This window comes from Trachypithecus francoisi, unplaced genomic scaffold (genome assembly GCF_009764315.1).
Source record: "Trachypithecus francoisi isolate TF-2019V2 unplaced genomic scaffold, Tfra_2.0 Lachesis_group1, whole genome shotgun sequence".
NCBI lineage: Eukaryota > Metazoa > Chordata > Mammalia > Primates > Cercopithecidae > Trachypithecus > Trachypithecus francoisi.
The window spans coordinates 59,886,797-59,911,822 of record NW_022681454.1 but is presented as its reverse complement, the minus strand read 5'-3'; the positions used below and the strand labels follow the sequence as shown (position 1 = coordinate 59,911,822).

General features: G+C 38.4%; 1 long non-coding RNA gene across 1 annotated transcript; it reads left to right on the top strand.

The window, feature by feature from the left end:
- Positions 1-4,133: 4,133 nt before the first annotated feature.
- On the top strand, positions 4,134-24,643 carry LOC117086360. The gene is made up of 4 exons (XR_004438304.1): positions 4,134-4,591; positions 5,015-5,064; positions 5,876-6,016; positions 24,524-24,643. It is a non-coding gene; the product is annotated as an uncharacterized LOC117086360 (long non-coding RNA).
- The last annotated feature ends 383 nt before the right edge of the window (positions 24,644-25,026 follow it).

Sequence of the window (25,026 nt, the reverse complement as noted above, 5' to 3'; positions counted from 1 at the left end):
GTTTGGAGTATAGATCCCATCACCCAAATAGCAAGCACAGCACCCAATAGGTAGTTTTTCAACCCACACCCCTCTCCCTCCCACCCCTCTGTAGTAGTCGCCAGTGTCTATTGTTCCTGTCTTTATGTCCATGTGTACTCAATGTTTAGCTCCCACAGTATTTGGTTTGAAGTTTGAAGTTGGGTAGTGTGATGCCTCCAGCTTTGTGGAACAATATTGTTAACCATTGCATACACTACCTCTTAGGTGTGGCCATGTTGCATGCCTTACAAAATCTGTTATTCAGAGAGGTGGAAGAATGTACAAGGCAACAATTACAGTGGTGGTTTTCTCCCTCCATTCCAAGCCAAAATTCCTGTTATGTTAGTGATATAAATGCTTGATATTGATATCAAAGGAGAAGTAACTCAGGAAATGAAGACTGGTTATGAACTTATAGTCTGGCTCTCCTGATGTTTCTTTAAACTTTGAAGATTTTTGTATACCAAGGTCTAAATTTGAAGATGATGGACATTAAATACATAATACATGAGGATATTCATAGAGTTCTTTTGGTAGAGTGTTTAGAGCATAGTCTTTGGGATTCTCATTGATTTATTCAACAAATATTTATTAGAATTCTATTGTGTGTCAGACATTGTGGATACAAATATGAGCCAGATAGACTTGGCTTCTGTTTCTTGCTGAGCAAGGGACAGGGAACGTAAACACTCAATCACGTTTCAATGTCATGCATGCAGGGTCCAGGCACTCACTCTAAGCTGGAGGTGCAGAATGAGAAAGGGATGGGGGTGGGTGCTTCATATCCCTACTGCCATTAATTTACTGTACAGCCCCAGATAAGTTCCTTATACTCTATGACATCCATTTCTTTGTGTAGGATGGGCTAATATCAAGTCACAAGGGCTTTAAAGAAATGAATTAAATTACTATATAAAGTACTTAACACATTGGCCAGCAGATAACAGGTGTTTAACTCATAGAGCTATTCTGTCCTCTAACCATTTTCTCCAAGCACTCTCATTTACCAATGATGATAACAAGGAAGTATTGTCTTACTTAAACAATAGATAGCAGATTTAGAAAATGGAAATGAAACAAAGCATAATTAGTGAATCTAATTTTATACTGGATTCTGCTATGTATTCAATACTGTGCGAAGAGAAACAGATACAAAATCAGGGACCCAGGCACTTGCCGCCATCATAAAGTTTCTATTATGGCAGCGGAAACTGCCATACAACTCTTCCTCTACTGACATGCCAGAAAACTTATTAATGAAAGAAGGAAAGGAAGGAGAAGAATGGCTTCTGCAAAAGACACAGTTGCCTGAAGAGGAGGAGATTTGGAGTGGGCACGAAATAGTCTTACTCTGTATTACTTGGACAGAACTCATAGCAATGAAGAGAACATACCTGGTTTGATGCAGAAAAAAATTTTCTAACACTAGAGATGCTTATACATGTGATAAGCCTTCTGGTGCAATACTCAATGCCAAGACTGCATGTGCATGAGCAGCTACCACCTGGGTTTTTGGTTAGATCCGGTCATGGTCTTTCTAAGGCCTCTTTGAACTCTGCTTCTATGACCTGGGCAAGAATTAAGTTTTCCATGAAAATAGTATTTATTAAAAATCATCACTGCATCTTGTACTTGTATACCTTCAATATTTTATCTTAAAGGCCAGCCTGAAGAGTTTACTTTCTTCTAGAGCCAATTCTGTGCTGGTGTCTATTGAGTGGTATCATAAAACCTATCTCATTAACTTTACTTAAATAATCCTTGCTACTTGTCTTTCCTGTGGTCTGGAATTCTACCACTAGTTACTGATAAAGGACTTTACATTTTAAATATTGCTAATAATCTCTTATTAATTGCAAATGTCTCTGAAGAAGGGTTCCCGTGGAAAGTTAATTTTGGTCAGTTATTTTTTTAAGGAGGAATTAGTTTAGCACACATAACAGTTGTTAAAATATTTTTTTGCATTAATTCCAATCGACTGATAGTGGCTGTCCTGCAGCATTGTGCTTTCAGTGTTTCTAAGACTGAGCCTAAGCTCAGAGAGAAAGAGTGCAGTGATCAGATAGCAGTGTCTGCAGTGGGTGACAGTCTTGGAGTATTCATCAAAAGGATTTAACAAAAAATTGGATTTGGTTTAATAGGTACATACCTGATAGTTCTAGGAAGTTTAGAGTAAGATTTCAAGGGAACAACTCTAAGTATACATGACAATAGAGACAATGAATGTTAAGACTGTTTAGAGGACCTCAAAATGGATGATGGAGACCTGCCAAAGATAGTCTTCCCCTTGCTGACCTTGGTGAGCTTTCTATCACCCTGGGTCATTTATATTCTTTACAATAAGCCAAAGTGTCCCAAAACTACATAATAACAGGTGTTTTGGGGTTGTCTTTCAGTCAAATACATCTCTCTTACTTGTGATATATTTTTGCTTAGAAAACTGGTATTGAAAATATATGAGTAGCAGAATCAAGTAATATACTGTCAGCCTTAGAGCTTATTTGATCCAAACCTTCCCTTTAAAAATGAGGAAATTGAGAAGAGAATAGTGAAAGTAATAATCTGTGATGTCCCATTTTCAAAATTTTAGACTTTACATGTATAGGCATCTTACAATTGTCATTTAGTAAGTAATTACCTGTTTCCTGCCTGAGACCCAAGAATTGGTTGATAGGCAAAGCAGACAATAGCTGAGGGATACTGGTATCTCAGCATTAACACTAGCTCTTGGATGTGTGGGCTGTAAAGTCAGACAGACATGAATTTTTACCTGTGAGTCTATGAACAAATTATGTGACTCTGAGTCTTAATTTCTTATTCAAGAAATACTAATATTGCCAACTATCTGAGAGTCATATAAAGTGACCATAGTAAGTGTTCGATAAATTAGGTCCCAAAAAATTCTTTTAGGTTCACTCCCAATGCTTGTATGGCTGTTAACTCCCCTTCTCCCCAGGGACTTGAAAATGTACCTAGCATTAGAACCTGAGCCCTGACCATTTAGTCAGTCTGTGGTAGTATATGTTTATCTTCTTCCCCTCCACTTTAGAACTTTGGACATGTCAACAGTCATTTCTAAGAAATGAGGTATTGCAGACCAACATTTGCCAAGAGTGTTTATAGATTACTTAATTACAAAGTCTACATGTTGAAATCTTAAAGAAACAAGCAGACTGATGTGACTTGTTTAAAAATGCAGTATTCATTAATGAATTCAGTCCATCAACAATATTTCTTCATTGTTATAGATTTCCTTGATTTTACCAAGGTCATAGATGCTTGGAAAAAATATTCACCAGAAAAAGATTTCTTTTTAATAGTAGTTACTTGAAAAGAATATAAAGTTCTTCATTTTTCTCAAATGATAGAACACTTTCCATAAAGGTTCTCCTGAAATAATGAAGACTGCTAAATCCACATCTTTTCTGATTTTCTTCAGCTACATTAAATATCAATCTCTTTAGAGAAGTTTATTAGATGTGGGTGGAAAATTCTATTTACAATTTACATATTCCAGGTATAAGGATAAGATAAGAAAGGCACAATAACTTCTATAGCGTATATGGGAAGGCTTATCTTTTTCAGAGGTCATTACTGTAAATAGAATCATTGAAAATTGCAAGACATTAATTTGTGGAGTGAATATACAGAGAGAGCTGATATATTGAAGCAGTACACACAGGAATATTCCACTTTAGCCTCACTTCGCCTCTAGGTAAGAGAATGTTCTATTTGAAACTTATATTTAGAATTGAATAAGCAGTTTTAGACAAAGCAATGCTTTGAATAATAGCAGAAGTAATATTATGAGCTACATTATTCGGTACCTGTTATGTGCCAGGCCCTGTGCTCAGTACTTCACACATACGCTTTCTTGTCTTATTTTCTTATTTTTAAATTTTATTTTTAGAAACAGGGTCCTGCTCTGTTATCCAGGCTAGAATGTAGTGGTATGATCATTCATACCACTTTGACCTCCTGGGCTCGAGTGATCCTCCTGCCTTAACCTCCTGAGTTGGTAGGACTACAGGGGCCTAACCCTGTACCTGAGTAGTTTTTCATTTTTTTGTAGAGATGAGGTCTAACTATATTGCCCAGGCTGGTCTGAAACTCCTGGCCTCAAGTCTTGGCATCCTGGCCTCCTGCACTGACACCCTAAAGTGCCAGGATTACAGACATGAGCTATCATGCCCAGCCCATATATGCTTTCATGTAATCTTAACCACCACCCAGTATAGTAGGACTTATTTAAATTTTATAGCCAGAGAAACAGAAACTCAGAAAGCTTAAATTATTTTCCCAAGACCATAGTAAGTACCAGAGCTAGAAGTTGAACTCAGAATAGGTGTCTCCGAAGTCTTTTCTTATTTCAGTATAGTAAGTGATAATGGTTTATTTATTTAACAGGTGCTAAGCTCTTTGGAAGCTATTAGTATAGGAAAAAAGACAATGTTATCAATAGAGAACATATGTACGTGATTTTGGTGAGTGGAGATGATGAAGAAGATGGAGGTGATGAGTGCATGCAAGATGTGTGAAACACCGTCTTTGCCGAATTAAGCCTGGCAAGGTGTTAATGTTTACACTTTTATACCCAATGCTAAACCTTAATTTTTGGTGTGCTAGTAACTTCTAATATAAAGAGCTAAATAACTAAAATATTAAGTTTAATTCAGAAGTGTTAACACAAGTACATGCAGCTTATTTGTAGAACGATGATAGATTTCACCTACACAACATATTTGAATATAAGTCATTCACAGAATACAGTTTAAATACAAGTGAAGATATATTCTGAGAATTTTTTTAACTTATAGTAAATAAAAACACATCTAAAAATTTATGAGAGAACAAATATAGGTTGTAGAATTGTAAAGAGGGATTTCAATTTGGAAAATTTTCTTTTATGCAAATATCTCACTCCATCTGGGCTTCTATAACAAAATACCATAAACTGGATAGCTTTCAAACAACAGAAATTTATTTTTCACAGTTCTCATGCTGGGACCTCCAAGATTAAGGCACTGGCAGATTTGGTATCTGGTAAGCATTCTTATATTCAGAATCTGGGATGGCTCTACATTCTGGTCCATAGAAGGTGCCCACTGTGGTGTCCTAAAATTAGAAAAAAGATAAACCAGTTCCCTTGGGCTTCTTTTATAAGGGCACTAGTTGCAGTCATGAAGACTCCAACCTCATCACCTAATCACCTTGCCAAAGGCACCACCTACTAACACTATCACCTTGGGGTTAGATTTTCAATGTATGAATTTTAGGGGACACAAGCGTTCAGATAGCACAGCAGCAAAGAAAATATCATTTATAAGCCCAGGTGCAGCGGCTCATGTCTGTAATCCCAGCACTTTGGGATGCGGAGGCGGGTGGATCACGAGGTCAGGAGATCCAGATCATCCTAGCTAACACGGTGAAACCCTATCTCTACTTTAAAAAATACAAAAAATTAGCCGGGCGCGGTGGCAGATGCCTGTAGTCTCAGCTACTCGGGAGGCTGAGGCAGGAGAATGGCGTGAACCCGGGAGGCGGAGCTTGCAGTGAGCTGAGATCCGGCCACTGCCCTCCAGCCTGGGCGATAGAGCGAGACTCCGTCTCAAAAAATAAATAAATAAATAAATAAATAAAATAAACAAAAAATAATTTATTCAGCCATACAGTATATTAATAGCCAGAATTACCCAGAGAGAATGTAAGAGACATGTGAGTTTTATCACATAGTGTTTTGTCTGAAATTTGAAGTAACATTAATTGTTTTTGGTGGAAACGGAGCAATGATATAACAAAAAACAAAGGAGGAAAAGGGTTTGAGTCTATCTTTAACACAAATAATACGTTTCAGCCCCAACATTATGGTTGCTCAGCTTCTTCAGAAAGCCACTCATGGAGAAGTGCAAACCACAGTTAGAAAGTTGAGAGATTTCAATGAGAAGCGCAGGACCTTTAAGTCACATGGTTACCTTCAGAATGCACTCACCAATTGGTGGGCGAATTATGTCCTCCCGTTTTCTCTTTTTAAACTATATTGCAACCAAAAGATGTTTTTATGAAGGGGCTGGTTGAATAATTAGGCAAGAGGTTATAAGACAAAGATATGTAGATGAGTCACATCCTAGATGTATTTGTTGTAGGTTTATAAACTTTTTTTTTTTTTTTTTGGTATATGGTATTGCTAGTGATGCAATCATGGCTCACGATAGCCTCCAATTCCTGGGCTTGAGCAATCCTCCTGCCTCAGCCTCCCAAGTAGCTAGGACTACAGGTTTCCACTGCCACACCCTACTAGGTTTTATTTCATTTTTTTTTTTATAGATGGGGTCTTGCTATGTTGCCCAGGTTGGTCCTAAACTCCTGGCCTCAAGCAATCCTTCTGCCTTAGCATCCTGAGTTGCTAGAATTACAGGTATGAACCACCACACCTGAATGTAAACCTACATTTTATCAGTTCATTCCTAGGACATCAGGATCTGAGAATCAAGCACTCAACAAAATGAATTATAAAGTAGAATACTAATTGTTTAATTCACATTGGTTACATTTGGTTACACAGAATTTACATTTTGTGCCTCTGTCACAGAATACTGTTGTCTGACTAATGAATCCTGGGAAATTGAAGTATTAATTTTAAAAATTTTCTGACACAATATGAAAAAGAAAAAAACAGTAAATATATGATGGGTTCGTTTTCCCAGTAAGTAGAAAATCTTTGTAGTTATTATTGACTCATAAAATGTATCTATTTTGTGATTAGTAAACCCCATGCTTGAAAATTCTTGATTCTCCTTGAAAATTCTATTCTTATAATCTACATTTTTTTGGATCCATTATCCTCATGCTAAATAATTTAAAATATAAATGAGCGATTTTATTCTTTGTGTATAGATTTTTAGACTTCATCTTCTTGGGGCTAAATCCTATGCATCTTTTATTAGACTCTGAGTAGACATAGAAAAATCATGTCTCACGCCTGTAATCCCAGCACTTTGGGAGGCCGAGATGGGCGGATCACCTGAGGTTGGGAGTTTGAGACCAGCCTGACCAACATGGAGAAATCCGGTCTCCACTTAAAAAAAAAAAAAAAAAATTAGCCGGGCGTGGTGGTGCGTGGCTATAATCCCAGCTGTTCAGAAGGCTGAGGCAGGAGAATCACTTATACTCGGGAGGCGGAGGTTGCGGTGAGCCGAGATTGTGCCATTGTACTTCAGACTGGGCAATAAGAGCGAACTTCCATCTCAAAAAAAAAAAGAAAAAAAGAAAAACCATGTCTCGTTAGAAACACATTTTAAATGAAGTACTTCTGCCTATGAGTACTCCCACTTATTTTACAGTAATTCTGACTTGCTTCTGCTTCAAAAGATGACAATTGTTTGCTCTTACCCTCTAAATCTGAAAACATGTCATCTGAGGTTTACAGCGTCTCATATATTTACTGCTATTGAAAGATATTTGAAAACCAACTGAATTATTACAGTTTCGTTTGGATATTTGACACTGAATACACATTGTCTCAGAGTTCAATTCTTAAGATAAGTTCTCATAGAAACCAAACAAAAAATAATTAGGAAAGAAGGAAAGCAAACTATTGCATATTTCTTTTAAAATTTTTTAAATTCTTATGGATACATAGTTGTGCATATGTTTATGAGTTACACGATATATTTTGATACAGGCATGCAATGCACAATAATCGCATCAGGATAAATGGGATATCCATAACCTCAAGCATTTATCCTTTGAGTTTCTAACAATCAGATTATAAATTTTTAGCCATTTTAAAAGTATAATTTTTTAAAAAATCAGTCGCCCAGTAGTGCTAGCAAATACTGGGTCTTATTCTTTCCAACTATTTCTTGGTATCTATTAATCATCTCCACTTCCTCCCCACTCCCACCCTCACTATTCCTCCCAGCCTCTGGTATGGCAACCGTCCCTCTACTTTCTATATCCATGAATTCAATTGTTTTAATTTTTAGCTCCCAAAGATAAATGAGAACATGCAATGTTTGTCTTTCTGTGCTTGGCTTATTTCACTTAACATACTGGTATCCAGTTCCATCTGTGTTGTTGCAAATGACTGGATCTCGTTCTTTTTTTATGGCTAACTAGTAATCTATTGTGTATATGTACCACATTTTCTTTATCCATTCGTATGTTGATGGACACTTAGGTTTCTTCCAAATCTTGGCTATTAATATCGCTGCCCTAAATATGAGAGTGCAAATACCTCTTCAATATTATGATTTCCTTTCTTTTGGGTATGTAGTTAGGAATGGGATAACTGGATCCTATAGTAGCTCTATTTATCCTTTTCTGAGGAAGCTCCAAACTGTTCTCCACCGTGGTTATACTAATTTAAATTCTCACCAAAAGTGTACAAGGATTCCCCTTTCTTCATTTCATCACCAGCATTTGTTATTGCCTGTCTCTTGGATAAAAGTCATTGAAACTGAAGTGAGATTATATCTCATTGTAATTTTGATTTTCATTTCTCTGATGATCAGTGACATTGAGCATCTTTTCCTATACCTGTTTGTCATCTGATGTCTTCTTTTCAGAAACGTCTATTCAGATCTTTTGCCAATTTTAAATCAGATTATTAGATATTTCCTAATAGAGTTGTTTGAGCTTATAATATATTCTGGTTATTAATCCCTTGTCAGATGGATAGTTTGCAAATATTTTCTGCTGTTCTGTGAGTAGTTTCTTCACTTTGTTGATTGTTTCTTTGCTGTGAGGAAGCTTTTTAATTTGAAGTTATCCCATTTGTTCACTTTTGCTTTGATTGCCTGTGCTTGTGGGGTACTACTCAAGAAATCTTGACCCACTCCGATGTTCTGAAGAGAGTACTCACTTTTTTTCTTGTAGTAGTTTCATAGTTCATAGTCTTAGGTTTAAGTATTTAATCCACTTTAATTTGATTTTTGTATTTTGCGATAGCTAGGAGGTCTAATGTCATTCTTCTGCATATGGATGTTTAATTTTCCCATTTATTGAAGGGACTATCCTTTCCCCTGTGTATGTTCTTGGCACCTTTGTCAAAAATAAGTTCAGTGTAAATGTATGGATTTATTTCTGGGTTCTCTATTCTGTTTCACTGGTCTATACATCATAGACCATTGACCAGTTATGCAGGTATCATGCCATTTTTGTCACTATATCTCTGTAGTATAATTTGAAGACAGGTAATGTGATTCCTCCAGCTTTGTTCTTTTTGGTCAGGATAACTTTGGCTATTATGGGTCTTTTGTGGCCCCATGTAAATTTTAGGATTATTATTTCTGTTTCATTGTAAAGATCTCTTTTTCAGTTAATTCCTAGGTATTTTATTTTATGTATAAAATATTTATTGCCATATAGTTCTTTCCTATCTTTCTTCTAGTGAAGGTGATTTTCTCTGGTGGTATGATTTAATTTCTTGCTTTTATTTTTTTGTGTATCCGCTAAATGTTTCTTGATTTGAGGTTACCATGAGGCTTGCAAATACTATCTTATAATCCGTTATTTTAAGCTGATGATAACACTGATTCAATAAACAAATGAACAAACAAGCAAAAAGAAACCTAATAAAAACTACACCTTAACTTATCTCTCCACTTCTTAACTTTTCGTGAAGAATGACGGTGGTACTTTGATGGGAATTGCATTGAATTTGTGGATCGCTCTGGGCAGTATGGTCATTTTCACAATATTGATTCTACCCATCCATGAGCATGAAATGTGCTTTCATTTGTTGGTATCATCTATGATTTCTTTCAGCAGTGTTTTGTAGTTTTCCTTGTAGAAGTCTTTCATGTCTTTGGTTAGGTGTATTCCTAAGTATTTTATTTTTATTTTGCAGCTATTGTGAAAGGGGTTGAATTCTTGATTTGATTCTCAGCTTGGCTGCTGTTGGTGTATAGCAGAGCTTACTGATTTGTGCGCATTAATTTTGTACCCTAAAACTTCGCTGAGTTCATTTACCAGTTCTAGGAACTTTTTGAATGAGTCTTTAGGGTTTTAGGGTTTTCTAAGTATGTGATCATATCATCAGCAAACAGTGACAGTTTGACTTCTTCTTTACCAAGCTGGATGCCCTTTATCTCTTTCTATCGTCCAGCTAGGACTTCCAGTATTATGTTGAATAGAAGAGGTGAAAGTGGGCATCCGTGCCTCATTCTAGTTCTCAAGGGGAATGCTTTAAACTTTTCCCAATTCAGTAGAATGTTGGCAGAGGGTTTGTCATAAATGTCTTTTATTACCTTAACGTGTGTCCCTTCAATTAGCCCTAACAATGCTAATTGTTCTGAGGTTTTAATCATAAAGGGATGCTGAATTTTGTCAAATGCTTTTTCTACATCTATTAAGATGATCATGTGATTTTTAAATTTTAATTCTGTTCATGTGGTGTATCACATTTATTGACTTATGTATATTAAACCACCCCTGCATCCCTGGTATGAAACCCACTTGATCACGGTGGATTATTTTTTGATATGCTGTTGGATTTGGTTTGCTAGTATTTTGTTGAGGATTTTTGCGTCTATATTCATCAGGGATATTGGTCTTCAGTTTTCTTTTTTTGTCATGTCTTTTCCTGGTTTTGGTATCTGGGGGATACTGGCTTCATAGAAAGGTTTAGGGAGGATTCCCTCTTTCTTTATCTTTTGGAATGGTGTCAATAAAATTGGTACCAACTCTTCTTTGAGTGTCTGATAAAACTCAGTTGTCTATCTAGTCCTGGACTTTTTTGTTGTTGTTGTTGTTGGCAATTTTTAAAATTACCATTTAAGTCTCACTGCTTGTTATCAGTCTGTTTGGATATTCTATATCTTCCTGGTTTAATCTAGGAGGGTTGCATATTACCAGAAATTTATCCATCTCATCTAGGTTTTCTAGTTTATGCATATACAGGTGTTCACAGTAGCCTTAAATAATCTTTTGTATTTCTGTGGTATCAGTTGTAATACCTCCCATTTCATTTCTAATTGAGTTTATTTGGATCTTCTCTCTTCTTTTCTTGGTTACTCTCACTAATGGTCTACAAATTTTATTTACCTTTTCAAATAATCATTTTTAAAATTTACATTTTGTATTTTTTTGTTTCAATTTTAATTCGTTCTGTTCTGATCTTTGTTATTTCTTTTCTTCTGCTCGGTTTGGGTTTGGATTGTTTCTGTTTCTCCAGTTTTGTGATGTGTGACCTTAGATTGTCTATTTGTGCTTTTTCAGACTTTTTGATACAGGCATTTAATGCTATAAGCTTTCCTCTTAGCACCATTTTTGCTGTATTCCAGAGATTTTGATAGATAATGTCACTATTAATGTTCAGTTCAAAGAGGTTTTAAATTTTTGTCTTTATTTTATTGCTTACCCAATGATTATGCAGGAGCAGGTTATTTAATTTCCATGTATTTGCATGGTTTCGAGGGTTCTTTTTGGAGTTGATTTCCAGTTTTATTTCACTGTTGTTTGTACTTGACTTAATTTTGATTTTCTTAAATTTACTGAGACTTGCTTTGTGGACTATGATATGGTCTATTTTGGTAAGTGATCCATGTGCTGATGAATAGAATGTATATTCTACAGCTGTTGTGTGGAATGTTCTGTAAATATCTGTTAAGTCCATTTGTTGTAAAGTATAGTTTAAGTCCATTGTTTGCTTGTTGACCGTCTGTCTTGATGACTTCTTTAGTGCTGTCAGTGGAGTATTGAAATCCCCCACTATTATTGTGTTATCTCATTTCTTATTGTAAAATTTTTTATTTAATTTTTTTTCTTACTATACTTTAAGTTCTAGGGTACATGTGCACAACGTGCAGGTTTGTTACATAGGTATACGTGTGCCATGTTGGTTGGCTGCACCCATCAACTCATCATTTACATTAGGTATTTCTCCTAATGCTATCCCTCCCCCAGTCCCCCACCCCTCGACAAGCCCTGGTGTGTGATGCTCCCCACCCTGTGTCCAAGTGTTCTCATTGTTCAATTTCCACCTATGAGAGACAACATGTGGTCTTTGGTTTTCTGTCCTTGTGACAGTTTGCTCAGAATGATGGTTTCCAGCTTTATCCATGTTCCTGCAAAGGATATGAATCATCCTTTTTTTATGGCTGCATAGTATTTCATGGTGTGTATGTGCCACATTTTCTTAATCCAGTCTATCATTGATAGATGTTAGGATTGGTTCCAAGTCTTTGCTGTTGTGAATAGTGTCGCAATAAACATACATGTGCATGTGTCTTTATAGTAGCATGATTTATAGTCCTTTGGGTGTATACCCAGTAATGGAATGGCTGGATCAAATGGTATTTCTAGTTCTAGATCCTTGAGGAATTGCCACACTGTCTTCCACAATGGTTGAACTAATTCACAGTCCCACCTACAGTGTAAAAGTGCTCCTATTTCTCCATATCTTCTCCAGCATCTGTTGTTTCCTGGCATTTAAATGATGACCATTCTAACTGGCGTGAGTTGGTATCTCATTGTGGTTTTGATTTTCATTTCTCTGATGACCAGTGATGATGAGCAATTTTTCATGTGTCTGTTGGCTGCATAAATGTCTTCTATTGAGAAGTGTCTGTTCATATTCCTTGCCCAATTTTTGATGGGGTTGTTTTTTTCCTCGTGAATTTAAGTTATTTGTCGATTCTGGATATTAGCCTTTGGTCAGATGGGTAGATTGCAAAAATTTTCTCCTATTCTGTAAGTTTCCTGTTCACTCTGATGGTAGTTTCTTTTGCTGTGCAGAAGCTCTTTAGTTTAATTAGATCCCATTTGTCTATTTTGGCTTTTGTTGCCATTGCTTTTGTTGTTTTAGTCATGAAGTCCTTGCTCATGCCTATGTCCTGAATGGTATTGCCTAGGTTTTCTTCTAGGGTTTTTATGGTTTTAGGTCTAACATTTAAGTCTTTCATCCATCTTGAATTAATTTTTGTATAAGGTGTAAGGAAGGGATCCAGTTTCAGCTTTCTACATATGGCTAGGCAGTTTTCCCAGCACCATTTATTCAATAGGGAATCCTTTCCTCATTTCTTGTTTTTGTCAGGTTTGTCAAAGATCAGATGGTTGTAGATGTGCGGTGTTATTTCTGAGGCTTCTGTTCTGTTCCATTGGTCTACATATCTGTTTTGGTACCAGTACCATGCTGTTTTGGTTATTGTAGCCTTGTAGTATAGTTTGAAGTCAGGTAGCGTGATGCCTCCAGCTTTGTTCTTTTTGCATAGAATTGTCTTGGCAATGTGGGCTCTTTTTTGGTTCCACGTGGATTTTAAAGTAGTTTTTTTTTTTTTTTTTTTCCAATTCTGTGAAGAAAGTCATTGGTAGCTTGATGGGGATGACACTGAATCTTGGGCAGTATGGCCATTTTCATGACATTGATTCTTCTTATTCATGAGCATGAAAAGTTCTTCCATTTGTTTGTGTTCTCTTTTATTTCATTGAGCAGTGGTTCGTAGTTACCCTTGAAAAGGTCCTTCAAATCCTTTGCAAGTTGGATTCCTAGGTATTTTATTCTCTCTGCAGCAATTTCGAATGGGAGTTCACTCATGTGAATTTGATTCTGTCATTATGATGTTAACTGGTTATTTTGACAATTAATTGGTGCAGTTTCTTCATAGTATCATTAGTCTTTACTATTTGGCATGTTTTTACGGTGGCTGCTACCAGTTGTTCCTTTCCCTGTTTAGTGCTTTCTTCAGGAGCTCTTGTAAGGCAGGCCTGGTGGTGACAAAATCTCTCAGGATTTGCTTGTTTATAAAGGATTTTATTTCTCCTTCACTTATGAAATCTAGTTTGGCTGGATCTGAAATTCTGGGTTGAAAATTCTTTTCTTTAAGAATGTTGAATATTGGCCCCCAGTTTCTTCTGGCTTGTAGAGTTTTTGCTGAGATATCTGCTGTTAGTCTGATGGGCTTTCCTTTGTGGGTAACCCGACTTTTCTCTCTGGCTGCCCTTAACATTTTTTCCTTCATTTCAACTTTGGTGAATCTGACAATTACATGTCTTGGGATTGCTCTTCTCAAGGAGTATCTTTGTAGTCTCTGTATTTCCTGAATTTGAATGTTGGCTTGCCTTGCTAGATTGGGGAAGTTCTCCTGGATAACATCCTGAAGAGTGTTTTCCAACTTGGTTCCATTCTCCTCATCACTTTCAGGTATACCAGTCAAACGCACATTTGGTCTTTTCACGTAGTTCCACATTTCTTGGAGGCTTTGTTCATTTCTTTTTATTCTTTTTTCTCTAAACTTGTCTTCTTGCTTTATTTCATTAATTTGATCTTCAATGAGTAATATCCTTTCTTCCACTTGATCAAATTGGCTATTGAAGCTTGTGTGTGCGTCACAAAGTTCTTGTCCCCTGGTTTTCAGCTCCATCAGGTCATTTAAGATCTTCTCTACACTGTTTATTCTACTTAGCCATTCGTTTAACCTTTTTTCAAGGTTTTTGGCTTCCTTGCAATGGGTTAGAACATGCTCCTTTAGCTTGGAGAAGTTTATTACTGACCTTCTGAAGCCTACTTCTGTGAACTCATCAAAATCATTCTCCTTCCAGCTTTGTTCTGTTGCTGGCGAGGAGCTGTGACCCTTTGGAGGAGAAGAGGTGCTCTGGTTTTTAGAATTTTCAGCTTTTCTGCTCTGCTTTCTCTCCATCTTTGTGGTTTTATCTATCTTTGTTCTTTGATGTTGGTGACCTACAGATGGAGTTTTGGTGTGGATTTCCTTTTTGTTGATGTTGATGCTATTCCTTTCTGTTTCTCAGTTTTCCTTCTAACAGTCAGGTCCCTCAACTGCAGGTCTGTTGGAGTTTGCTGGAGGTCCACTCCAGACCCTGTTTGCCTGGGTACCAGCAATAGAGGCTGCAGAACAGCAAATATTGCAGAACAGCAAATATTGCCTCCCGATCCTTCCTCTGGAAACTTCGTCCTAGAGGGGCACCCACATGTATGAGGTGTCTGTTGGCCCCTACTGGTAGATGTCTCCCAGTTAGGCTACTTGGGGGTCAGGGACCCACTTGAGGAGGCAGTCTGTCCATTCTCAGAGCTCAAATGCCATGCTGGGAGAACCACTGCTCTCTTCAGAGCTGTCAGACAGGTACGTTTAAGTCTGCAGAAGTTTCTGCTGTCTTTTGTTAAGCTATCCCCTACCCACAGTGATGGAGTCTATAGAGGCAGTAGGCCTTGATGAGCTGCAGTGGGGTCCACCCAGTTTGAATTTCCTGGCTACTTTGTTTACCTACTCAAACCTCAGCAATGGCGGATTGCTGTCCCCCACCAGGCTGCAACCTTGCAGATCAATCTCAGACTGCTGCGTTAGCAGTGAGCAAGGCTCCATGGTCATGGGACTCACTGAGCCAGGCACAGAAGAGAATCTCCTTGTCTCTTGGTTGCTAAGACCATGGGAAAAGCGCAGTATTTGGGCAGCAGTGTCCCATTTTTCCAGGTACAGTCTGTCACGGTTTCCCTTGGCTAGGAAAGATAAATCCCTTGACCCCTTGCACTTCCTGGGTGAGGTGATGCCCTACCCTGCTTTGGCTCACCCTCTGTGGGCTGCACCCACTGTCCAACCGGTCCCAGTGAGATGAACCAGGTAACTCAGTTGAAAATGCAGAAATCATCCATCTTCTGTGTCAGTCATGCTGGGAGCTTCTGACTGGAGCTGTTCCTATTTAAACATCTTGGAACGGAATATGCTATCTCATTTCTTATGTCTAGAAGTAACTGTTTTACATTGAAAGCTCCAAAGTTAGCTCCATATGTATTTAGAATTGTGATATTTTTCTGTTGGACTAGTCCTTTTGTCATTATATAACATCCCTCTTTGTCTTTCTTAACAGCTGTTGCTTTAAAGTTTGTCTGATATAAGAAAGCTACTCCTGCTCACTTTTGGTGTCCATTTGCGTGGAATATCTTTTTCTACCCATTTACTTTAAGTTTTTGTGAGTACTTATGTGTTAGGTGAGTTTCCTGAAGACAGCAAACACTTGGTTTGTGAATTCTTATCCATTCTGCCATTCTGTATCTTTCAGGTGCAGCATTTAGGACATTTACATTCAATGTTAGTATTGAAATATGAGGTATTATTCTATTCTATTCGTTGTGCTATTTGTTGTGTGAATACTTTGTTTTCTTTTCATTATGTTATTGTTATAAAGGTCCTGTGAGATTTATGCTTTAAGGATGTTCTATTTTGGTGTATTTTGAGGATTTATTTCAAGATTTAGATCTCCTTTTAGCAGTTCTTGTAGGGCTGGCTTGGTAGTGGTGAATTCTCTCAGCATTTATTTGTTTGGGAAAGACTGTATTTTTCCTTCATTTATGAAGCCTCGTTTGATTGGATATAAAATTTTTGGCCGATAATTATTTTGTTTAAGGAGGCTAAAAATAGGACCTCAGTCCCTTTTCTGCTGAGAAATCTGCTGTCAGTCTGATAGGTTTTCCTTTTTAGGTTACCTGATGCTTTTGCCTCACAACTCTTAAGATTCTTTACTTTGTCTTGACTTTAGATAACCTTTTGATCATGTGCCTAGGCAATGATCCTTTTGTGATGATTTTAGGTGTTTTTTGAGCTTCTTGTATTTGGATGTCTAGATCTCTGCCCCAAGGCTGGGGCAGTTTTCCTCAATTATTCCATCAAATATGTTTTCTAAAATTTTAGATTTATCTTCTTCCTCAAGAACAACAATTATTCTTAGATTTGGATGTTTAAAATGGTCACAAACTCCTTGTAGGCTTTATTAATTTTTTAAAAATTCTTTTTTCTTTGTCTTTGATGGATTGGGTTAATTCCAAAGCCTTGTCTTCACACTCTGAAGTTCTTTCTTCAATTGTGTTGCTGAGACTTTCCAGTGAATTTTGCATTTCCATGTGTCCTTAATTTCCAGAAGTTGTGATTCTTTTTTATTTATGCTATGTATTTTACTGAAGAATTTTCCTTTCATATCCTGTATTATATTTTTGATTTCTTTAAATTGGACTCACCTTTCTCTGGTGCCTCCTTGATGAGCTTAATTATCAACCTTCTGAATTCTTTTTATGGCAATTCAGATATTTTGCCTTGGTTTGGATCCATTGCTGGTGAGCCGGTGTGATCTTTTGGTGGTGTTGAAGAACCTTGTTTTCTCAAATTACCAGAATTATTTTTCTGGTTTCTTCTCATTTGGGTAGACTATGTCAGAGGGAAGATCTGGCATTCAAGAGCTGCTGTTCAGATTCTTTTGTATCACAGGGTGCTCCCTTGATGTGGTGTTCTCCTCCTTACTGTAGCAATGGAGATTTTTCAGAGCTAAACAGTAGCGATTATTTTTGCTTTTCTCAGTCTAGCCACACAGCAGAGCTACCAGACTCTGGGCTGGTGGTGTTGGGGAGTGTCTGCAAAGAGTCCTGCAATGTGATCCATCTTCAGGTCTTGCAGCCATGGATACCAGCACCTGCTCTGGCGAAAGTAGCAAGAGAGTGAAATGGGCTCTGTGAGGGTCCTTGGTTGTATATTTGTTTACTGTGCTGGTTTTGTATTGGTTGGCCTTCAGCCAGGAGGTGGTGCTTTCAAGAGTGCATCAACTGTAGTCCCATAGGGAGGATGCAGACTTGCCCTAAGGACACCTGATTAAGTATTCAGGTTTCTCAGGTGGTGGGCAGGGCCATAGAGCTCCCAAAGTATTATGACATTTGTTTTGGATACCAGGGAGGGCAGAGAAAGACCATCAAGTGGGGGCAGGGATAGGTGTGTCTGAGTTCAGCCTGTCATTGGGCTGGGCTTGCTTAGGCTGCTATGGGGGATGGGGGTGTGGTTCCCAGTCCAATGGAGTTATATTCTCAGGGGGATTATGGTTGCCTCTGCTGAGTCATACAGGTCCCCAGGGAAGTGAGGGAAAGCCAGCAACCACAGGCCCCATCTCACTCCCATGCAGCCTGCAATCCTAAAAGTTGATCTCCCTCCCACCATACTTCCCCAATAACACCAAATTTATTTCCAGGCAGCCAGTGACAAGGGCTGAAAACTTGCCCAAGAATATGAACCTCTCTGTTGAGAAAGAAAGCAGACTCACAGTTTTTCAGTGTCTCAGGGAGCCTGCAGGGGTGATCCAGTTCCTTTAAAGGGTTTGTGGATTCTCTCAGCTTTCCTGGTATGTTTCTGCAATAGTTCTCAGCACAAAAACTTACAGTGTGAGTCTCTACATGATACTCTGTCCAAGAGGGAGCTGCAAGCTAGTTCTTACTCCTTTCTACCATCTTAATCTGTTATAGTTATTTTTGATTGGTTCATCATTTAATCTTTCTACTTAAGAATAATTTATGCATCACAGTGTTAAAACATCCTGTGTTTTTTCCTGTGTACTTACTATTACCAGTGAGGTTTGTAGCTTCAGATGATTTATTATTCCTCATTAATGTCCTTTTTTTTTCTGATTGAAATATTCTCTTTAGCATTTTATGTAAGACAGGTCTGGTGTTAGGTTTTTCAGCTTTTGTTTGTATGGAAAAGTCTTCATTTCTCCTTTATGTTTGAAGGATATTTTACAGAACATACTATTCTAAGGTAACAGATTTTTTTGATTGTTGTTTTCCTTTAGCATTTTAAATATGTGGTACCACTCTCTCCTGGCCTATAAGGTTTCCACTGAAAAGTCTGCTGCTAGATGTATTAGAGCTCCATTGTATGGCATTTTTTTTTCTTTTGCTGCTTTAAGGATTCTTTCCTTAACCTTGGTCTTTGGGGGTTTGATTATTAAATGCCTTGACATAGTCTTCTTTGGGTTAAATCTGCTTAATGTTCTGTAACCTTCTTGTGCATGGATATTGATGTCTTTCTCTAGGTTTGGCAAGTTCTCTGTTATAAACCCGTTGAATAAATGTTCTACTTTTATCTCTTTCTTTACCTTCCCTTTAAGGCCAATAATTCTTAAATTTGCCCTTTTGAGGCTATTTTTTAAGAGCTTGTAGACATGCTTCTTTCCTCCTAATTCTGTTTTTCTTTTGTCTCCTCTGACTATATTTTCAAATAGCCTCTCTTCAAGCCCACTAAGTCTTTCTTCTGCTTCATTAATTCTGCTATTAAAAGACTCTGATGCATTCTTCAGTGTGTCATTTGCATTTTCCAATTCCAGAATTTCTGCTTGATTCTATTTTTTTTTTTTTTTTTGACAGGACTTTCCTCTGTCACCCAGACTGGAATGCAGTGGTATGATCTCAGCTCATCGCAACCTCCACCTGCCAAGCTCAAGCCACCTTCCTACTTCAACCTCCTGAGTAGCTGGGACTATACGTGCATACCACAATGCTTAGCTGATTTTTTTTTTTTTTTTTTTTGGTAGAGGTGGGTTTTACTATGTTGCCATTCCTGGTCTTGAACTCCTGGGCTCAAGTGATCTGCCCGTCTCAGCCTCCCAAATCTTTTGAGACAGGGTCTCATTCTGTTGCCCAGGCTGGAGTGCAGTGGCATGATCTTGGCTTACTGCAACCTCTGCCTCATGGGTTCAAGCAATTCTCCCACCTCAACCTCCTGAATAGCTGAATAGCTACAGCTGTCCACCACCATGCCTGGCTAATTTTTGTATTTTTTGGTAGAGATGTGTTTCACCATGTTGGCCAGGCTGGTCTTGAACTCTTGACATCAAGTGATCTGCCTGCCTTGACCTCCCAAAGTCCTACCACTGTAACTACCACCTTGCTACCACTTTTGTTTGCAAAAGACCCTGGGGCTGTACAATTCGCAGGTGGTAAAGCCAGACAACCTTGTCTTTTTCCCTTTAGAGTGGTGAGCTCCCCAGGCTCCAGGTGGATCCAGAAATGCCATCTAGAAGCTAAGGAGTAGAGTAAAAAGACCTTTAAAATCTACTTAGTGTTCTGTGGTACTACTGCTGAGCTGGCTTTCAAACCATGTAACAAGTCCTTCTCACTATTCCCTTCCCTTTTCCTAGGCAAGGGAGCCTCACCCTATGGCCACCACCACCACAGGCTCATGGAGAGTACTGACAGGCTTCCACCAATGTTCACTTAAAGTCCAAGGGTTCTTCAGTCAGCTTGTGGTGAATGTTGTCAAGCCTGGGATTCACTCTTCCAGGCTCCCCCCTGGCCCAGGGCAGGTCCAGAAATGCTGTCCAAGTGCAAAGGCTTATAATCAGGAACCTCAAGAGCCTGCCTGGTTTTCTACCCTATTGTGGCCAACCTGATACCTAAGGTACAAAACGAAGTCCTCTTTACTTTTCCCTCTGTTTTTCTCAAGCAGATGGGGCATCTCTCCACAGCCACCACAGCTGGGAGTGTGCTGTGCCTCACCTGAAACCAGCAAGTTTCTGTCTCACCCAAGGCTAATGGCATACTACCTGGGTACTATTGCTGATGATTCAAGGTCCAAGGGCTCTTTAGTAAGCAGGTGATGAGTCCTGCCATGACTGGGTTCTTCTCTTCAAGGCAGCATGTTAACTTCTGTCCCAGGGTATGTCTAGAAATGTTGTCCAGGAGCCAAGGCAAGGAATGGGGCTTCATGACTCTGACCAGTGCCCTATTTTATTGTAACTGAACTGGTATCCAAGTTGTAAGTTAAAGTTCACTTTACCCTTCCTTTTTCTCAAGTGGAAGGAAGGGGTCTCTTTTGGAGCTATGAGCTGTGCAGCCTGGGGTTGGGGGAGGGCAAACACTCTAAACACCCTCTTAACTGCCCTGGCTGGTGTCTCAGTGGTTCTTGGGCCTCCCAGTACAATGACTTTGAGCCCAGCTCAAAGCACTAGGACCCATCTAGGAATTGTAGTCCTCAAAGCACAGGACTTATCTAGGAATTGTAGTCTTCGTGGCCTAGACTGCCTTTCAAGTTTATGTGGGGCCCCAGAGCACTTCAGTCCCAAGTAGCAAGGCTTGCTGAAACTCAAGTTCCAACTGCTAAGATAGGCAATTTCCCTGTGTCTCACTGATCCAAATGTTCCCTCCATGGGCAAGCATTAGCTAAGTACAGCAAGATTCTGCTTTCCACTGTGATAGAGCAGCATCAAGTTCAATGCAAAGTCTCACAATCATTACACTCTCCCTTCCCAGCATACAGATTCTGTGTGCCATGCAGCCACTGCTCGGAGGTAGGAAAGGAGTGGCAATGGCAATTCAAAACTGTTTTTATCTGCCCTTTTCAGTACCTATTTCAGTAAAATGAAGTTAACTAAAGGTACTGTGATTGCTCACCTGATTTTTGGTTCTTATAAAGTATACATATTTTTGTGTAGATGGTTGTTAAATTTGGTGTTCCTGTAAGGTGTAGGGGGAACAGGTCCTCTGCCCCCATCTGGAGAATAACCTACCTTATCTTTCTTGGTGGATAATTCTCATTAAAAATACCTTGTCCTGAATGTTTTGTTTATTTTAGTAACTGTCAACTATATGACAATGAACAAATGTATAGAAAAGTGAACAATAGAGAATGATAAATCTCTTTGGTCATTGTATAGTGTGTGGGAATTTAGATTTACTAAAAGGCTTTCTACTCAAAAGAGCTATGCCCAGGGTTATTGGATCCAAAGTTTAACATTATGTACTCTATTGATGCAAACATTTTGACTGAATTTTCAGAGGCAAAATTTGGGCTGCCTTAGTGAGAGTGAAGAGGAGGTTTCATGTAAAGCATATGCCTACTTTTCTAAGTGTTGCCCAGCTGCTAACGAATAAGGTTTAGTCCTAGTGTCTGACCTATTTTCCCCTTCCATTACTTGCAGATGATTTTTTCCTTTATGGGCTGGTTAAAAGCAAAAATAATAATCCCAGGATAGACAAAGTTATAGCATAGTAGCAAATTATCTCTAATTTTTTTAGCCTAGCAAAAGGTTTTTTTTCCACTCATGCCATCTGTCTAATGTAGATTGGTAGGAGGTCTGCTGTCATAGTCACTAAGGGACTCAGGCCAATGAAGACCTCATCTCAACACCTGCCCTATGCTAGCTGTGTCAGAAGGAGAGGATGATAGTAAATCATGCATTGTCTGTTAAGCTTCTATTCAGCAGTAAACTTATTATTTCTACTCATACACCATTAATAATAGCAAGTCATATTGTCATACTTTACTTCAGAGGAGATGTGAACACGCAGCCCTACCATTTACCTTGAAAAAGAGGAGCTGGAAATATCTGGTAAATAACTATAATGGCCACTACCTCAATCATCCACCAAGAAGAAAAGATGTCTTATTTTCAAACAAAAAGAAATGTTACCACAAGATTTCTGTACACATTAGTTGTTAGATAATGTCTCTACTGATTTTTTTCATTAGTGCTTCAGGTTTCTTACAAAATCTGTCATCTTCATGACAGCATCATTATTCTATATGTGGCTCTAGTCTCCAGAGAACAGCAGGAAATACTATTTGTGATAAGATTACATACACGGATATAGTCCCTGACTCAAGAAACTCTAGTCATAGTCTTTAGCGTAATTTAGTTTTCCAGTTTCTGTGTAACTGGGGGACACCTATTCAAATATTTTAAGCATATGCTAGGCCTTTTGTCATGAGATATAATTTGTTTTTCAATTGTTACAGTAGCAAATTTTTCATTTGGCTGGACTTCAATGGCTGCTGCAGTTTTATCCTTATTGGCATCCCAAGAGGAGTGGAAGATAGATAAGCTGCAGGAATCAAGATTTATATATTATCTAAGAAACTGGAGTGGGAGGAAGATATAAAAACATGAACTATTTCTCTGTTTTTTATCTATCACTTCCCCATTATCTCTTTTACATTGAGAACTAGGATCATTTTTCTAGTGACAGGACTACTTTGTAGCCATTACATCCTAAACTTTCATTAAGGACAATATTATAATAGTCAGGATAAACTGGGCTATGCTGTGCTAACAAGTAAACTCCAAAGTTCTAGTGATTTAATTCAGTAAAGATTTATTTCTTTTTCATATCACAGTCTAATTCAAATGGTTCCCTTTGGCCACTCTTAAGGAGTCTGGCTAAAACTCCCAGCTAAAAAACTACATGTGATTTTTTTTTTTTCATGCCAAACAATAGGCAGTCACAAAAGCTGCCCTCCCCACGTCAGTCTTGGTGTGGCAAATACAATCTTTGAAGGAGGTTTCAGTCGAGGACTCAGGCTACCCGGCTGACTTTGCTCCTATGCATATCATCATTCCTAGACCAGATGCCTCCATTTGGAAGCTTCTTTATAGGAGGCCTTCAGCTGAGGCCTTCCTCAGGTGCCTCTGCTGAGACCTCCTTATTAAAGAGCTGAAGAATCAAACTTGAAGAAACGTTGCTCCACTGTAACTCAATATTCAGGACTTTTGCACTCCCAGCCCTTTCCCCTTTCCTTTCCCCTTGCTCCAGGGTCCATAAAATCCCAAGAGCCTTTTTTGGAAGCTCCTTCAGGATTGAGCTGAATACCATATCTAAGCTACTCCTGCTAATTCTTGACTGGTGCTGGTCCGTGGAAAAAAATTGATCAGGAGGAGTCAGCATTTTCTTCAGGTTAGCCTCTTGCTTATGCTATCCCTGTAAGTGATTAAAGGTTTCACTGTTATTTTCATTTTTACTTCTTGCCTAATTGGCTACTCTGACACCTGGCAGCTTACCTCTGTCTAGGTCAGCTCAGCTCCTTATAATTCTACAAGGAATAACTCAGGAATCCAAGACGTTTCCATCTTAAAGTTACACTGTCTGGAGCATGTGTGTCCAGCATCATTGTGAAACAGAAAGAGAGACAGTAGGGAACTGTGCAAATAAATTAATGTCCAAGCCTAGATGTGGTGTGTAGCACATTCATTCATATTTCACTGCTCAGAACTCAGTTACATGTTTCCAACCCAATGGCAAGGCAGGTTGGAGAAGTAGTCTTCTTGTTTATATAGGAAGAGTAAAGAGATTTTTTGTGAATGTTGAGCCAATTTCTGTCTGTAACGCCAACTTCTGTTGGGTAAATATGTGTGTTGTGGGAGGTAAGTTTTGCACAAGTTTTTCAGACTAGTGGGAGATATAATTACAGATGAAAGGCAGGTCTGATGCCCAGGCATTGTACTAAGCATGAGGAATGATTTAGAAAGGTGAAATAAAGACTGGAGATTTAGTGACGTTGAATGACACATCTTAGGTGACAATGGTATTACCTTTCCTAGTCTAGAAAAAACTTCTGGATGTTCTTGAGAACTCTTCTCCACCCACCAATACTTCTAAATTCAATTCCTCTGCACCAGCTGCACAATCCTGCATTTACAATTCCGTTTAGACTATTGAACTTTCTACCTACCATCCCCTCTATAAAACGAAATGTTTAAATTAGTGATTTTCTTCCCCTACCAGCCTGCAAGGAGCAGTTGGTCATTTCATGGACACTCAAGGAATGTCTGACCTACCTCACAGTGATCTGTCCATAGTGAGCATTTAATGCATGTAAGTATAGTCCTAACTCATCTTCATCATCATGAAATTCTAGAAGTTTCAGGTCAACAAAACAATGACTCACAGGTTTTTAAGAAACAGTGTCAGCATATGTTCTTGAATTCCAAATTATACAACTTTGTGCTTGTCAAATTACAGGTACAGTTATGAAACATCTAGAAGTCATCCATTCTTTTATAGACTTCCTCTCCTGACATGTCTACTTGCTGTGAAACAGCTGTTTAGTCATGTTGCCAAGAAGAAAAGAAGACAGAATGCTTCTAGATAAAGAAATACTATTCCTATGTCAACTTTCTATGCAAAGTGTGGACTGTGGACCAGCAGCATGTGCATTGCCTGGCAGTTTGTTGGAAATGCAGAATCTGAAGATCTTCCCTAGACCTACTAAACAGATTTCACTTTAACAATATATCTGGGCAAGTCATATAGTCATTAAAATTTGAGAAGTATGATCTGGCATAGATATTACTTCATAATAAATGTTTAATGTTTCAGTTACTATTGCTGCATAGCTTGAAGGAGACAGTATATACACCTTACCTCTTCATGGGAGGATTGTCAAAGTCTCATTGTAAGAAGAACATGGTACCAAAGATATTGTTGTAGCCACCTTTGGAAAATACAATTGACACACTTAATAT